General features: G+C 38.8%; 1 protein-coding gene across 1 annotated transcript in view; it reads right to left on the bottom strand.

Annotated features, from left to right (window-relative positions):
• ELOVL6 (ELOVL fatty acid elongase 6) overlaps positions 1–18002 on the bottom strand; it is a gene marked incomplete at both ends in the record, with an annotated part of 140146 nt that overhangs the window by 90900 nt on the left and 31244 nt on the right. The window lies entirely within an intron of this gene.

The following is an 18002-nucleotide window of genomic DNA, read 5'->3' as shown; positions in this document are numbered from 1 at the left end:
GGAGGAAGGAAGCCAGGCACAACCTTTAAAAGAATGACATAGCCACTGAGGATACGACATAAACTGGTTAGAACCGATTATGTTCAAGATTCAACTTCCAGTAGACCTTGAGCCTCACTATACACTCATAATACATTAGCATGCTAAATGACACACCCACAGGCACCATGACAGCTCCAAGCTTGACCATAAAAGGTCAAAAAATGGGCAGTGGCCCAATTCCTGGAAATCTCCACCTCTTCCCTAAAATTGTTGGAATAATCCTCTCACTCATTAGCCTGTCAAATTAGCCAGCCCATATTTCGAGGCCTCTCACCTTCTGAGATGGCCTACACTCTGTGGAATGTTTTTCTCCCAGGGCCATTCTGGAATGTGTCTCTCTCTAAATAAACACTTCTTACCTATCACTTTGTCTCTCACTGAGTTCTTTCCACAAGGAGACATAAAGAACCTAAGCTTTATTAAGTCTTGATATCAGGTGTGTGATCTCAATGAAAAGACGGTGGGCTCATGGCCCAATGTGAGTTTTGGCTGGGTTCAAGTCCCAATCTGAGTTATGTGGTTTCATAAGTAGTAATAAGGAAAGTTTGTCCTGCCATAAACAAAGCTAGGACTGATTATGTATGCCATTGACTGACAGATACACACACTCACCTAAATTAAGAGCAATCAGCACTTCCTCAAACTGAATGAAAGACTGGAGATGCAGTCTTACCCATCAGTTTGCAGCTTGGCATGCGGGATCTTAGTTCCCCGACCTTGGACACCAGGGAGACCAGGGATCAAACCTGTGACCCTTGCAGTGGAAGCACAGAGTATTAAACACTGGACCACCAGGGAGGTCCTGTGAATATTTTCTTATTTACCCAGAGTAACTAATTCTGCAGGATCTGCCAGCTACCTCTAATTACACCAGCTTCACCCAATAACAACACCAAACTCTACTCTCTGAATAGCATTCTTTTATCCTCTGACTAGCTGGCTAAAAGTCAACTGTACTTTTCTGAGTTTCATATCACCTTTGTGTTTCAGTTTCTCAAATGTTAGTTCATTTGTAAAACTGCTGTTTGAGGCTAAATTAACAAAATTAGCAGCTAAATAACAACCACACCCTGTCTACCTATACCCTAATAGAGAGCACAGAGATAAGCTGGGAGGGGATGGTAAAGAAAAGTGGGAAGGGAGAAGAAACAGAGGTCTGAAAAGAACACCTTATCAGAGAAACATCCAGTCTTCTGGGATTGTCATTAAAAGAGCTGTGGAACTCACATAAATGCAGAATTACACCCTTTCTTCCTTCTTGGCTGGAAGACCAAGGGCTCCACGGTAATAAGCACACAGGTCAAAGTTTGGCAGGGAAAATAGTACCTTTGGAAATTTTATGGTGTGGCATTATATATAGGTCAAGAAATATAATAAAACTAATTTCTTTTTTTCCTTAGAAGACTGGAAATCAAGAGAACTTTGGGGTTAATGTAAGTAAATTTTAGTTCCTTCCAGCACTAGAATTCAGTGATTCCTTGACTCTGAGCCTGGATTAAATCTACCTTGGTTGAGTATAAACCTGGATTACTGGCTGGTTGCTTTTACTGATTTTGCACTTTATGGCCACTTCCTCTTAAGAAGTTCACCCTTGTGACTAATTTCTTTGGGGGGAAGTTGGAAAGCAGAGGGCCAAGTCAACCCGAAATGGAGCAAACAAACTCACCTTCTACTAACTTGGTGAGGAGGACATTTTCACTATTGTTACTGAACCAAACGCGGGTCCACTTGCTTGTGTGCAGTAAAAACAATGTACTGGCACTGGGTTGTCGTGAAGGAAAGTGCAGCATTTACTGTACGGTGCCAGACGAGGAGTCCAGGGCAGCCAGCGCTCGAAAAGCCCGAGCTCCCCATGGGTTTCAGCAAAGCACTTTTAAAGGCAAGGTGAGGGAGGAGCGTCCCAGGGTAAGCGATCAGCTGCTCATGCACAGTTCTCTGATTGGTTGATGGTGAGGTAACAGGGCGGTGTCACAAGGGTTAACAACATCAATCCTTAGGCGCCAGTAGGTTTGGGGGCTACGTGCTCATGGTCATCAAGTAGTTAATTCCTTTCACTTGGTGGTGGTTTAGGCGCCAGTAGGCTTGGGGGCTATGTGCTCACGGTCATCAAGTAGTTAATTTCTTTCACTTGGTGGTGGTTTTAGCATCTGTAAAACAACTCAGGAAGTGTGTATCAGATACTATTATCTAGGTACTTCAGAGAGAAGCCAAAGCAGAGGGTATGGGGTGGGATCTGTACCAGGAAGGCCCCATAGGGTCCTGCTCGGTTACACTATGAAGCATTAGCATCTTCCAAGGCTTTAGAAGATATTTTGACGTTACTGGAGATCTTCTTATATCCATGTCAGTTAAGCATATGCTTCTACTAAGTCTATCTACATTTAAAAGGCAAAAGCTGATAGTCACTATTAATAGATTTCTCTTATTTATTAATAGGATCTATTTTTAACCATATAATAATAATAATAGTAGTGACACCATACATTTATTTGGCACTTTGCAATTCACAAAACACTTTTACTAACATTACATAGATTCCTGGGCAACCCACTCTGAGACAATAACAAATTTGTGGAAACAACTGTTGGCAATGGGCTCACAGATGCCTGGAATTCCCAGGCAGCCAGCTGCATGTGTTCCCCATTTCATTAATTTCAAAATAACAAGACCATGTAGATTCATTTATATATTATGGCAGGTTTTAACTGTATGTCATGTATCATCCACCTTGTTCCTATGAGACAAAACGATTGCCTTTTACAGCTAAGAAAATGGAGGCTCTTCAAGGCTCTTAAGAAAAGAAGTTACTAATAAATGACTAAAAAATAGCAGACCTATGATTAGAGTGAGTCCAATTCTTTCCTCCACCCCACAGCTTCTGCAAAGTCATTATAGAAATGCACGGAGAGATTCTTATCCCTTGTTGCTTGGGTTTCTCAAGAGTGGTAACCCATTTTAGTGTGGTAACCCATTTTAGTAACACAGCATGCTCTGTAATTTACTACTGACAAAGTTACTACTAGAAATTTACTAGTAACTTTCAACTTGGTAAAACGTGACTAATAAAAAACAATCAAAGAGCAGCCTTCTCTTTCTTTACAGCCACATGGTTGCAAAGCAAACTAGTTATATGTTTGTGGATTTGTGTCAATGATTTATACAGCTCATTAATTCCACAAATACTTATTGGACACCTATTATCTGCCAGCCCCTATGTGAAGTGCTGGGTGCACAATACTGAAAAAGATGGGCACCTCCATGATCCTCACAGAGCTTGTTCTGTTGAATTGGGGAGAGAAAGATGCTAATCCACAGATAAACAAAAATAACCCACTATGGTGTGAATTGAAAGAAAACAAAAGAATACTGGGAGAGACAATGGGGGTGGGAAGCTCTTCTAGATGGAGAATGAGAATATCTCAGTAGAGCTGGCACATCAATTGGGATCACAAAAATGAGGAAGAGCTGGCCTTTGAGAAGAATGGAAGGACGTTCCAGGGAGAAGGAAATGCATATTGGAAAGTCTGAAAATTGGAGTTTAGTTCGTGTAAGCGGCTGAGAAACGGTCATTGTGTGGGTAGGACCAGGCAGGGTGGGGGAAGGTTTGAGATAAGGATGGAGTCCTACACTGCTCTTCAGTCCTTTACACGGCCTCCAGGCACCTGATCCCAACCAGCTGCCTTCAATCAACTACACTTAAACAACTGCCTTGTAATCCAGAAACTGTCACAGATTAAGCAGTTAAAGCTAAAAACAGAATAATATCAATAGATTACCTAAACCAAGGATGCAAGTTTCCATCTTTTTAATGAAGGTTTGCATCAAGTTAAATCATTAATTATAGATACTGATATAGATATGTGGATGGATAGGTACAGATACATATCTCTAGTATTCTAGAAAAAAGCATTATCTCTCAAGGTGAGAGGGTAGGGAAACCTTAACTTGTAAATTTTAAGGAAGAAAAGTGAGATTATGGGACTTCTTTTGTGTGTATTTTTTAAATTAAGAAAATAAACAACAAAATGAAAAAACCTTTTTGTTTTTATGAAAGCCTGGTTTTAAGAATTTCAGCTCATTAAATTTAGGAAGCTTTAAAAAAAAAAATCAAATTCAAGACTGTTCTCTGGACCTGAGCCTAATGCATTTTCATTTGAATGAGAACTGAATATACATTTTTATCCCCTTGGGGCTCTGGGCTGTCAATATTTTACTTTTCAGAGATGGGCAGACACCTATAGATAATCATGGTGACCTTGGGTAACATTTTCCTTTATTTAAATCTGTCTTCTTTCCAAAGTATTTTTTGCCTGTTAAACATGATTTTTTTTTGGTTTGGGGGGGGGCGGGACGATGTGGCTCACAGATAACGTTTTTAGAAAACAACGATGCACATAAAATTTTTCCTTTTGCACTGATGCATCTGGACCTTTTATATGTCTACTCTTTTGTCTCTTTTTGGAAGTGATTTGGAAGCAAAGAAGAGAATGGCTATATAGTTGACCCAACTCTTTCTATTAACGGAGTGTTTAACTTAGGATTTTTAAGTGGAAGTGAACTTTGTTTGTCTAAGATTTTTTTCAGCTTCTTTAACTCTGGCCCCCCTCCCTAGTCACCTTCGGCTAAACCTGTCATTCGGCAGGTAACAATCTCTAACATAACTGCAACAATCTCTACTGTGGCTGAATTTTCATAGCAAAGAATCTCAGAAGTTACCAACTGGTTACAAACTGTTTTGTCATACCTAAGTGTTTGATAGGGCTTTGTCCTGTCCCTTCCCTTCTGTGACAGAATACCTTACATAACCTGCCCCGTCATGTTAAGCACCCTTGGGGTTTGGTTCAAGATGGTTCCGACACCCCCATTTGCTTGGTATCCCTATACTCCTAGCATGTGGTAATTATCTGTGACTCCCCTAGTCCCTGGCTGCCATAGATGGAGCTGACTCACTTGCTCTTTCACTCAGTGGGTGCTTTTCCCATGTCCTTAATTCCCCATGCCACTTTGGAGATAGGGCTAGCATGTTTCTATAAGCCCCAAACTTGATTTTGCATTTCACAGAAAGGTGGAGAAGTTGGGTTTCCCCCGCCCTGCCCCCTTTTCCTTTCCACAGGAAGATAAAGCCAGAGGAAGCCTGTACTGTCTTTATTTCTGCAGTTACAATGATCAGCTGCTTCCCGCTCCTCACTTCTAAGTTTTCGTGCACTCAAGTAGCAAATCCCAACCAATCTCTACCACTTACTCTGCTAAAGAGAACAAACGTTGACTCTGAGGGTCTGGTTCTTTTTAATTTTGGGGGGATCATCTTTTGCCTTCAATTCTGAGCACCTTTTACTTGCAACCAAGAGACAATATTTTTTTGTGTGTGAATCCTTAAGGTTATCAACAGATACTCAAAGTCTTAGCAGTATCTGAATGATACTGAGCATGTTCGTATTGCCCAAGTGCCTTCAGTGACTACTTGTTAACTGCAACCAAGGGTAATATTTTTTAATGAATATCTTAAAGTCTTCAAGAAGTACCTAAGGTTTAAAAAACCAAGAATAATACTGTGCATAAAGATCACCTCTTGGACAATCAAAAAAATACCACAGTAAACTCTTCCAGAGTGACTTGTTTTTCTAATGTTTCTAAGATAAACTCTTTTATTATGATCTTAACAACTAGCAGGTAAAGGGACATTTAACAAAAACTTAACGAGAGTGTATAACAGCAATATCCTGCTCTTGGCCCCAAGAAGAAGGCAAAGCCTTAGGCTCTTTTTCTGCAAGTGGTTTTCAACCAGTTGAAGAGCTTACAATTTAGACTGAACAAAATATTGACTTAAATTAAGTTCTGTTATCCCAAAATTTACAGACTGTTAAAATGTTTGCTTTTTTTACAGCTCACCGCCACTATTGAAATTTCTCATTCACTCATTCTCATACCTCTTGGTTCTGGAAAAACTCAGTCCATGGGAACTGATTCACCCTGAGGCATGAATGAATGACTGACAGTTCTCATTTTTTTTTTTTTTTTTTTTTTTTTGCGGTACGCGGGCCTCTCACTGTTGTGGCCTCTCCCGTTGCGGAGCACAGGCTCCAGACGCGCAGGCTCAGTGGCCATGGCTCACGGGCCCAGGGGCATGTGGGATCTTCCCAGACCGGGGCACGAACCCGTGTCCCCTGCATCGGCAGGCGGACTCTTAACCACTGTGCCACCAGGGGAGCCCAGTTCTCATTTTTAATTCTTACTTAAAAAAATTTTTTTTAAATAATTTTATTTTATTTGGCTGCACCGTGGGGCATGCAGGATCTTTTAGTTCCCTGACCAGGGATTGAACCTGTGTACCTTGCGTTGGGAGTGCGGAGTCTTAACCACTGGACCGCCAGGGAAGTCCCTCATTTTTAATTCTTGAAAGCTGCATGGTTCTAAGCCCTGGGGGCATATTAGAATCACCTAGAGAGCTTTAAAAAATACAGTATTTGAGAACTGCCTCCTAGAGAATCTGATTTGTCTGGCGTAAGGGACATTGGTATTTTGATAAAGCTGCCCAGGTAACTCTAATATTCAGCCCCAGCACATATGAAGGATACTCACAATGCACCTGAAGAATACAACAGAAACAGCGTTTCCCTGGGACCACCTACTCAGAAAAGCGTCTATCAGATGATCAGAAGGAGGGCGGTGGAGGGAGTGGAAGATCTGAAGAAGCTACAGATGACTGATAATTACCCACGTGGAGGGGACTGGCCCTAATCTGGAGAGCCACTCTGATCCTTGCAGAAGTATTTGAATTCTACTAGTATAGTATTAATTCATGTTTTATTAGTCTAAAAGAACCTTGTGATGCTTTGGAATTTCAGGCAAAAATCTTTACAAATATGAGAAATTCAGCTGGTGTGGGAGACTATACACTGAAACAGAATGACTAGCATATATTTAGATAGCATAGTCCTGCTGTAGTAGCTACACTTCCCAGCATTTCCATAAGCTGGTCCTGCGCTGTCTGATCGTCTTCCTTTTGTCCACTTCTGAACTAGCAACATGCCCCCAAATGGCCCACATTTTTTACAGTGGTTCAACTACCAGCAACAGCAGCAGTGGCAAGAGCGCTGGGAAAGTGCCCTGAGCCACGATTGTTACCCGCCCGTGTCTGTCCACTTATTACTGGTGGTACTATGGTCTCTTTCCAGCTTTTGTCAAATGCCAATGCCCTTTGTGTTCCATAGTCCAGTGGAGTTGGCAGACAACCAAAATGGAAACTTGATAAGATTAGAGAAGCACTTTCCTCTTTCCTCATTGGTGGGATGCCTCTTTTGCCATACAGATATCACAAAATGACTGATTCTGGAATGAGTATCTCTTCTCTCTAATAGAAATTGAAATAATTTCTCATGTTCAAAAGGATACTTCCTGCTTGAATTCTATAAAGAGGTATTATCATTCCCACACTGACAGCTTTATTTTAAAAAACTTTTAAATCACAAAATAAGTTATCATATCCCCAGAATTACTATTTCTGCTATGGCAAGTCGGGAATGCACTTCTCAGTGGGTTGTGACATAGTATTACAGAGCTGGCTACACTCACTTACCTGGGAAGTATTTCATCCCCAGAGAAAGAGTAAGTTGTTGTATGCAAATAATTTAGACTGTTTAGTTTAACTACTTTCTGCAAATTCATGCGTGTTGTATTTTTTTAAAAAACTTATCACTGAGTGAAATGTGCACCCACTTTATCATATTGATGTTATCATATCAGTTTACAGATGAGGAAATGGGCTTGGAGCTCAGAAGACCCAAGTAAATTGTAGGGGATGGTGCTGGAAATTGTCACATGCTTCACTGTTGAGTTACCTTCTTACTATTTCCCAGGCCTGTGTTTAACAGCATTGGAACTAGACTTCAAAAATCAAAATGCTTCTGATGCCCACGTGTACGTTTTAAGAGTATTAACTGCATTCCTTATTTTATACTACTGGTAAAAGTGTCTGTATTTTTTTGTTTTTTCTTTTTAACAAAGTCCTCTGTCATGCACACTGTGAGAATACAGTAGTCTTCCCTTATCTGCGGTTTCACTTTCCACACTTTCAGTTAACTGTGGTCAAAATATGTTTTTTCACAAAAATATTAAGTAGAAAATTCCAGAAGTAGACAATTCAGAAGTTTTAAGTTGTGTGCACCATTCTGGTTAGTGTGATGGCATTTCAGCGCCATTCTGGTCCACCCTGCTCCGAATCCGCACCATCTACTTGGTTCGCCCCTGACATCCAACATCCTGGTCATGGCTCCAGGGTCCAGGATCACCCGGAGCAGATACTCCTCCTCCTGACCTACTGACAGAAGGTCAACACTGTAGTAGCCCAGGGCTACCTCACAACGCCTATATCATTCACTTAACTCCATCTCATCAAGTAGGCATTTTATCATCTCACATCACCACAAGGGTGAGCACAGTACATTAAGATATTTGTGAGAGAGAGATCACATTCACATAACTTCTGTTACAGTATATTTTATAACTGTTCTATTTTATTATTAGTCATTCTTGTAAATCTCTTAGTGTGCTTAATTTAGAAATTAAACTCTATCATAGGTATGTGTGCATAAGAAAAAACATAGTATATAGAGAGTTTAGTACTTTCTGCATTTTCAGGCATCTACTTGGAGTCTTGGAACCTATCCCCTGCAGATGAGGTGGGACCACTGTAATTTTCCCACAAATGTGGCAGCACGTGATTGACATTCCATTTCCCTCGAGAACTGGAACTTGAAATGCATAAGACACATGGGTGGGTGGTCTGATGTCTGACTGCTGGCCCGTCTTCCAGCTGCAGAAATGTCATTTGTTTCTGAGATCTTTGCAGTCCAAGAACTTCATCCTGGACATCCTGCCTTCACTAACTGTTAGTAATGTCTTGGGTTATAGGAATTTGCCTGACCTGTTAAACAGCATTTAACAGGGTTAATCTTGCTCCCATTCTTTAAACAGGATTTAACGGGGTTAATCTTGCTCCCATTCTAACTAGAATTTATGAACATTGCTTACATTCCCATGTATGCCTGTCTAAACTGTGGAATTACTGTCATTTGATGTAATCAGTCTACTCATTTGGTCTGCCTAAGAAATTTTTGAACATATAGCTAAATGAGTTAATAACCAGAGAGTTCAAATCTCCAACAGTAAGAATGAACCCTTGCTCTCTTTATATTCAAACTGGTCCTTTCTCCTTCACGTAGATCATGGCATCTTTCTCACTCATACTGAACAGGTAAAAGACATAATTACTGACTTCTAGTTAATTCCTTTGCTATTTTTTTTGAAGATTTATTTTTGATGTGGACCATTTTTAAAGTCTTTATTGAATTTATTACAATGTTGCTTCTGTTTTATGTTTGGTTTTTTGGCCACAAGGCATGTGGGATCTTAGCTCCCAGAGTAGGGATCGAACCTGCACCCGCTACACTAGAAGGCAAAGTCTTAACCACCAGACCGCCAGGGAAGTCCCTAATTCCTTTACATATCACTTGACTGGGAGCTTTTTGGTTGTGTAGCCATTTTTTCCAGTTATCACCAATACTACAGCATACGAATTCTTCAATATAACTCATCTTTAAATTGTGGTTTTACCTTTTGAAAAGGTTATTAATTATACCAATGCTAAATCTTCTAAAAAATATTATCAATATTATGACTTGCTGATTCTCCTTCATCCACATTCCCCTCCTCCTACACAGAATGGCTTATCCCTTTGTCAAGTTCCTAGACCCTTAAATCTACCAGTTAAAAGCTAATTAATAACCTATCTCTGTATTATGTACCTAACAAGTCAATAGTTATTGTAGGCTGGACCATAGTATTGTGTGAGGAATATCAAACTCCTAATCCCAGGATCTGATGAGGATACATCATTAAAAAACAAAACAAACAACCACATTTGACATTGCTAGACATGGCATATCTCATCAATGTCAGCTCAAATAAATAGAAGTGAGATTTTCATGCAAACTAGACTCCAGTGCTGTTTTTCATTTATCTTTACAATAAATTTTTTTCTATAAATATAATACAATATAATACATTATGCAGTATAATATATTATATTGTATTATATAATACAAGTTTTCCAATTACTTCATTAGTTCAATTATTCTTTAATGGGAGTCCTGAATCTGTGGATAAGGTCAAAAAATTTAACGCTCTGATTTCATATTTTGCATTTATAGAGTAAATTCAAACCAAGTTCAGAAGGGGCTAGGTTGTATAGAAATAACCCATCCCAAGAAATCTCAGCCATTTCGTAGGCTGACTAAGAGCTTTGCTACTCAAAGGGTAGTGACAACCAGCATCCCCAGTGCCATCTAAGATTAAGAATCTATATTTCTACAGACTGACTTCCTGAAAAAGGGTTCACTTTGATCAGGATTCCTTAGGCGATTTGGATACACATTAAAGTTTGAACAACACTGTATTAGAAAATTTAGTTTTCCATCAAGAAAACAACAATAACAACAGGAACATAAGGTAAATGACTTTCATAGCACAGGAAGAGTGGTCTTGAAATAAATTTGTCGAGAGAATGACATAGCAACTTCAAAGCAAAAAAATACTTAATGTGTCATATAGGGGCATTCTCCATGATCTGCTGGATACTAATAGTAATACACAGTATGTCAGTTTCTATTACAGGTGAAATAACCCACAAAATGAGGTAGTTCCCTGCATTTTGATTCCAGCCCAATCCATGATCCCTATGGATTATTTACAAGAAATGGAGAGCCACAGGGAGTCATTATGGATATTTCAGATACTGGAAAGGCAATCTTCCACTGTAAATCAATAAACTTGGCATGGTGCTTACAGCATATACCTACAATATTTTACTGGCTTTAAAATCATACATACTTAGTCCATTTCCAATTTTTTGATGACGAACGTGAACATTTTATATTAATACCCCCTTTTTTTTTTTTTTTTTTGCGGTATGTGGGCCTCTCACTGCTGTGGCCTCTCCCGTTGCAGAGCACAGGCTCCGGACGCGCAGGCCCAATGGCCATGGCCCATGAGCCCAGCCGCTCCGCGGCACGTGGGATCCTCCCAGACTGGGGCACGAACCTGCGTCCCCTGCATCGGCAGGCGGACTCTCAACCACTGCGCCACCAGGGAAGCCCTATTAATACCCTTTTTTCCCCAAGAGAACCGTATTAACCATCAGTGGGGTGATGAGCCCCTGAGAGTACAGATGACTTAAGAGGTCCTTCCTCAGGAGTCAGCTGTGGCACTGCTCTCTCCAACCTTCCACCGTTCCTAATCTGCAGAGAGGATCTTAATGACATATAATGAGCCAGGATGGATGCAGTTAGTGTCACCGTACTTGGTTGTTGCCCAGGAGTGACCATCGCCAACAAAAGCACAATTTGCAGCTAAGTTTTTAAACAGATTCTCCTTGCTTTGAAGAACTGAATTAATTCCAAATGGAACAACTGCAATCACTACAAAGAGGACGTCTGCCAAGAAATACATCGGTAAAGATGGAAATTCCAGCACTTCAAAAGAGCTAATTTTAGAAGCCAGAACCCATCAATTGTTGAAACCTTTCTTATCGTGTCATCAGGCAGTCGCCTCTCTCCTTTTGGTCTGACTTGCTCTGTCACTTTCAACACAAGCTCCCAGGAGTGTGTTAAAATCCTCATCCTAGAAGGCTGGGGTTCATGCCAGCTGCAGGAGGAATTTGGTTGCACTGTGGGGGGGAGGGTGTCAAGGTGGAGGGGAAAGATGTGATTGGGCAGCAGACCAGGCAGACAGAAGAACAGGAAAGAGACAGAAGAAAGCTGTGCAGGGTGGTTCCAACTAGACTCCAGTGTTGTTTTCCATTTATCTTTACAATACATTTTTTCTATAAATATATATTACATTATCCTATTCTATATTATATTATTTATCCACCAGATATAATACAAGTCTCCCAATTACTTCATTAGTTCAATTATTCTTTAATGGTACTCCTGAATCTGTGGATAAGGTCAAAAAATGTCACACTCTCTTTTCATGTTTTGTATTTATAGAGTAAATGCAAACCAGGTTCAGAAGGAAAGAGTTCTGTTTAGATCTAGGTAGAGAAATAATCCATCCCCCCACATAAAGAGGGAACAAAGAGGGAAAACAAAACCAATCAAGAAAGGATCATTTCCCAGCTACTCATTATCTACGCCCACTCCTCAAGGTGAGAAACTCAAATATATAGGATATCCAGGTAGAGGGAATCCTGGCCGGCAGCCACCTACTCAGACACTGATGAGAAAGATGTCAACAAGACCATTCCCAATCTGAGCAGTTTACCATAGTAAAGGCTTCTGATTTGGTTCTAGAAAAGAGGTGAATCAGTCTATCCACGTCTGTGATCACAAATCAGGACAAAGATGAGACAGAAAAAGACAATTATTAGAAACAGAAAAAAATTCTGGAATAAAACAGATATGGGTTTGAATTCTATCTGGACCACCTTCTGCTATTTCCCTGTTAAAGTATCTTCCTAAGACTAGACATTTACCTGCCTGCATAGAAAAATTTCCACTTAGAAAAGACCTGTTATAAGCAGAAAAAAACATGTTATAAGCATCCCAAATTTGATAAATGTGTTCCCTATAGATTTTAGAGAGTTTAATACCTTCCTAATCATATTCTTAGTTGAATTCTTACTTTTTTCTTTAAACCAGGCACATAATCAAGCAAATGAGCAATTGTGTTGTTAAAAAGTAAAAATCTGAGTGGAAACTGTTTCTTCTTTTCTGCATTATATTCCATACACTTCCAAAATAACCCTGAATATACATGCATTCAAGTTCATACAACATTCTCATTGCCTGAATTGCCAAACTTAAACATACAGGCAGCAAAAATTAAACTCATAAATTTTGTGTTCTTTGCTTATATAGATTGATCTAGATTTGTTTTTGATGATTCTCCACAAATATCCAAACATACTGGCAATGTCCATATTAATGTATGTCACTATATTGTCTGGCAAAAGGAAATCTCTTACTCATCACCCGTCAATAGTCAATTTCTAAAACTGATGATTTCTCAACAATAAGGAAAGTTAAGCAAATATTTTCAAAAGTCCTCCAATTTGTATTTTAAAAAGCTAAAAAATGTTTTAAAGTTTTAAAAAGCAGAATGCTTAAAACATTCTTGACATGATTTCAATGATTTTAGATACTAATTCACTGTATGATCCTTCCATTTCTATACTTTAATCTTATTATTTGGTAATAATATATATTGATAATTTAAAAATAAAAATATATCTTTAAAATGAAACTAAAATTCTTAGCTGAATTTCTATACCTCTTATTTGCATAAGTTCCACATGAAAGAGATTTTGAGGCCTTCTAATACTATTATTATAGTAATGAGTCACCAATGAGACCAGTATTTGGGTGTGAATGATAAGACAGGTGCTTGGGTGTGTCAGAAGATTTATATGTAATTATTTACCAAAAGGTTTGACTAATTAGAGCAATAATGAGATTTGAAACGCTTTCCCATCCCTAAGAGCCAGTGCTCTTGGGCCATAAAGAAGTCTAGAATCATAATCTAGTGTCATAATTAAGAGGAGAGACTTTGGAGTGAGAGATCCTGGACTTAATACTTGCTTCTGCCACTTAGTAGCTGTACAGTTTTTGGCAAATTACTTAATCTCTTAGTTTCTCAGTTTCCTCATCAGTAAAAGGGAAATAATGAGCCCTTAGCTGCCTAGGAGTATTGTGAAGATTAACTTAATGGCTTGTGCTGGCTGCATTTAGTAATCAGCAAATAAATATTAATCTTATTAGAGAAGTTGTAGCAGTCAGCAATAAGAAGTCATTACCTGAAAATATGAACATCTCTAAATTCTAAACTGTATAGAAATCCTAGGGGTAAAGGGGAGGTTCATCTAATAACTGATTACAGTAAAATGAATATTCACATGAGAAGTATTCAATTCTAAATAGTGCACTCTTATTGGTTCGGTTCTTGGCACTCCAACACCCCCCAAAAAATATTTTTACAGCTTCGTACTATTTGGATTGTTATAATAAGAAACAGTTGTCCTTAGAGACTACCGAAAGGTCACATCTTACATCATCCCATTCCCGGTTATGGACCTTTCTCTTTGCAGATCTTTAACTGAAGATACCATCAAAGAGGAAACTGCTGAGAAAAAAACTCATCTGTCACAATGGAATCTCATCAGTTATTTCCCTGGCATTATTTTACAGCTGCTATCGTCTCATTATTATGGTTATAAAACCTTTATCTGCCTAAACCTTTCGTCTCTACCACCTGGTTCAGGATCTCCCTTGTCTAGAAAAGAGCAGGATTCTCTCCAGCACAGAAAAATAATTTATTCAATGAAAATACAGATAGTGCCACGTTTGGCCTTTCTTCCAGGCAGTGAGTGATTCCTGACACCAGCTTCTCAAATTTTGAATATGTTTGAACCTATGAAACAACTGGAGATCTTGTTAAAATGCAGATTTTGAGTCAGTGGGTCTGGGGTGGGGCCTGAGATGCTGCATTTCTAGCAAGCTCCCCAGGGATGCAGCTGGTCCACACACAGAGCAAACTTAGAATTAGTGATGATTATGACAACTAGGTCACTATAGTGTGTGTGTGTGTGTGTGTTAGATGGCTAAAAATATTTCAGAAATTTTTAGATGAAGGAGGGGGAAGCACTCACTGTACTGTCCTAGAAACCTTATTTCAAAATGAACACTTTGTTCTTCCAAAATTTGCTTTTTCAAATTGGCAAAGACAGTTTTTTATCTCTTAAAACAGGCTCTCAAACCTATGTGACCCCTCCGTAAATAAAGACCCTGGCCTGTGAGAGAGCAGGGAGGACACAGTAGTTGATGAATAACTTCTCTGATACACCCTTGGTCACTTTTTTTTTTTGTGGTACGTGGGTCTCTCACTGTTGTGGTCTCTCCTGTTGTGGAGCACAGGCTCCGGATGAGCAGGCTCAGCGGCCATGGCTCACGGGCCCAGCCGCTCCGCGTCATGTGGGATCTTCCCTGACCGGGGCACGAACCCGTGTCCCCTGCATTAGCAGGCGGACTCTCAACCACTGCGCCACCAGGGGGTCACTTTTTTATGTCATGATGAGCCTGTGTCTTTTAGGTGGCCAGGGCACCCTGACAGATACAAAGAAAATTACAAATGCAATCTATGTTAGGAAAATTTCCTGGTGTCATGCATAAGACTTTTCACATTTAATAATAATAATAGTAAACTATAATTATGGTAAATTTGTGGAAACGATACCATTCTGTACAAAGTAGATGGCTAGAGTCACTTCTGAGACCTTATTTAAGACCTTACTTAATCTCTTACACAAAATATTTACCTCTGAAACAGAAAGACAGCATTTACCACCTACCTATCTCTCTCTCTTGAATGCTTTAAACCTTAAGAGAGAGTGGAATAATTTAATAGATAGTTATTAGACTGTGGGATGAAGTTTAACTGATGATGGAACAAGATGAGAAATATCCTCTGTAAATGTGGCAATTCTTAAGAAACTCATTTGTTGATGTAAAATCCAGAAGAATGGTTGGGTGAAGGGTGCCATATAAAGGAAATAAGATGTAATAAATGCTTCTTTAGGATTTATAAGCTGTTGACACATTTTATCCTCCATGTAAATCTCTTTCTTAAAAGAAGATAGTTTTCTTTTTGATGTTTTGGAAATTAAAGTTTTAAATCTTATGCTTTCATGTAAAAAAGGAAGTGAAAAGTATTATAATCTTGAAAAATTTAAGGATGATTTTACAGAGTTAAACAAAACTAACAGATCTTTGTTTAAAATGGGATCCACCGAACTTTCCAGTGCCATTCCTGAAATAACTCTAGAGGTGGAATAATGGGCTGTTTCTTACTTTGTAGTTTCTTAATGCAAAGTAAGCAGCTTTACAGGGCTTAGCTGTCTCCACCAACCTAACAGCATTCTTTACCTCATTTGCAATGAAACAGAAATAGTTTTTTCTCCAACCACGATTTAATACCAAGGCACAGACTTTGTCTATTAAAAATACCGACTCCTCTTTTATTTAGAAAAGTTAAGAAATGTAAAAAGTCCCAGGCATTGTGTCATCAATATTGATTTCTTAATGTCAAGTTTAACATCTGATTTGCCTCTCTCCAGTTATTCTTTTAGGCTATCTCTGTCATCAGACCCAAACTCTGCCTGAATTTCTTATCAGCTGCCAACTTCTGTCTTGTACTGTCACCACTGGGTGGAGTAGAGCTCTTGGTCCTCCATGGAAATAAAAAGGAAGCAGCAATGTAACGACAAAGACAGAGACTCCTATGCTATGCTGTTCTCCAACTATGAAACTCCATCTCTTATTTGTAATTACCTTGGAGGAGAAACGCGATTCTGGCTGCTGTAAGGCCGAAAATGTGGTAGAAGTAGAAACGACAAACGCCTTACAGAAAGAGAGGGCTGAGTGAAAATCCTACCCTTTTGACAGTCTAATTCTGTGCCTGAGCCCCAGCTTCCCTATCTGTAAAATGGAGAATATCTTCCTTGTAGCATTATTTTGAGAATTAAATGAGTAATACATTTTAAGCACATGATAGGCACTTAATTTATAAAACTCAATAAATTTTAGCAAATTTGGGGCACAACTGCTAACATATTTTAAGAATTCCTTGAAAATATAATTTTAAAGTATATATTGACCATGTTTACCTAGACAAAAACTTTTACTTCTTAGAGTTTTCAGATGTTAAATTATTATAATTGCTTGTTTAGAACTAAAGCATAATCCTAATTATTAATGACATTGTGGTTTTAGAAATCCTCTTACATTTAGTTACACATATTTATTAGCGTGTTAATAGTAATGACATATCATTTAAAAAGTTATTTAAAAATACAGGCACCAGAAATGATTAGCTCTGGGACCTGAGAGTATAGGAAACTTTCCTATCTGTAACAAAAAATATTTGTTTATAATAGAGGGAAAAATAAAACAAGAAAAATGATAACTCTAAAATCTACTGAAATTATTTAAATGCATTTTATTACAAATTGGATAATATTTTACGAAATCAAAATTTAAAAACTCGTACAAGTATCAGGATTTAACTATGCTATAGATATTTGTTGGAATATTTAACTTGACTCTAACACAATTTCATTCTTTTCAGACAGTAATTTCATACTCATATCTACACCCAGAGATTGCTCAATATACATACCATGGTAGAATGGCTACATTTTCCAGGTAGATTTTAAAGAATCAGAATCACTTGGGCAGATAAACAGACCCAATGTCTCTAATATCTTCCTAAATCACAGGTTCTCATTACCTTATCTCTAGGGTAAGATTTTAAAACTCCTAAGCTCCACATCCAGAGATGCTAAGGTGATTTTGCATGGATGACAGTAAAAGCCTCGCAGGTGATGACAACGTGGGAAGTGCAAGTCATGTTAAGAACCAACTATGCTAAATAATGAGAATGGCTACAAAGCAGTGCAGGAATAGTAAAGCACACAAGCATTAAAAAAGACATTGAACAAATGTTCTCTTAAGAATAGTGCCTTAGTGGGCATACTTCCAAATATGCCTGCTGTCTTCTCTTTAAATATCTACTGAATAAGCCTCAAAAAAAGGATAGAACAAGAAGAGGTAGACCAAAAAAACCCAGAACCTACTGGAAAAGGAAGATTCCATCTGAGCCACCTTGAAAATGCAAGAGATGGGTAGTTGTTACTGAACCTGCCACAGTTGGTAAAATCTAAGTATTGGGAAAGTTAAAATGTTTTCTAGAGTGGTGGAGGGGAAGAGGATTAGGTAACAAGTGACCTAGAATGAGGATGTGATTCTCCCTGAAGGAGAGAACTATGCAGAGGGTGTAATGAAAGTAAGGGCTTTTCTAAGACACTTCCATGCCTGACTGTGCTCTGTCTAAAATCTTACTAATGTTCA

Source organism: Hyperoodon ampullatus (genome assembly GCF_949752795.1).
Source record: "Hyperoodon ampullatus genome assembly, chromosome: 1".
NCBI lineage: Eukaryota > Metazoa > Chordata > Mammalia > Artiodactyla > Ziphiidae > Hyperoodon > Hyperoodon ampullatus.
Note: the sequence above shows the minus strand (reverse complement) of the source record. Positions and strands in the feature narration are given on the sequence as shown.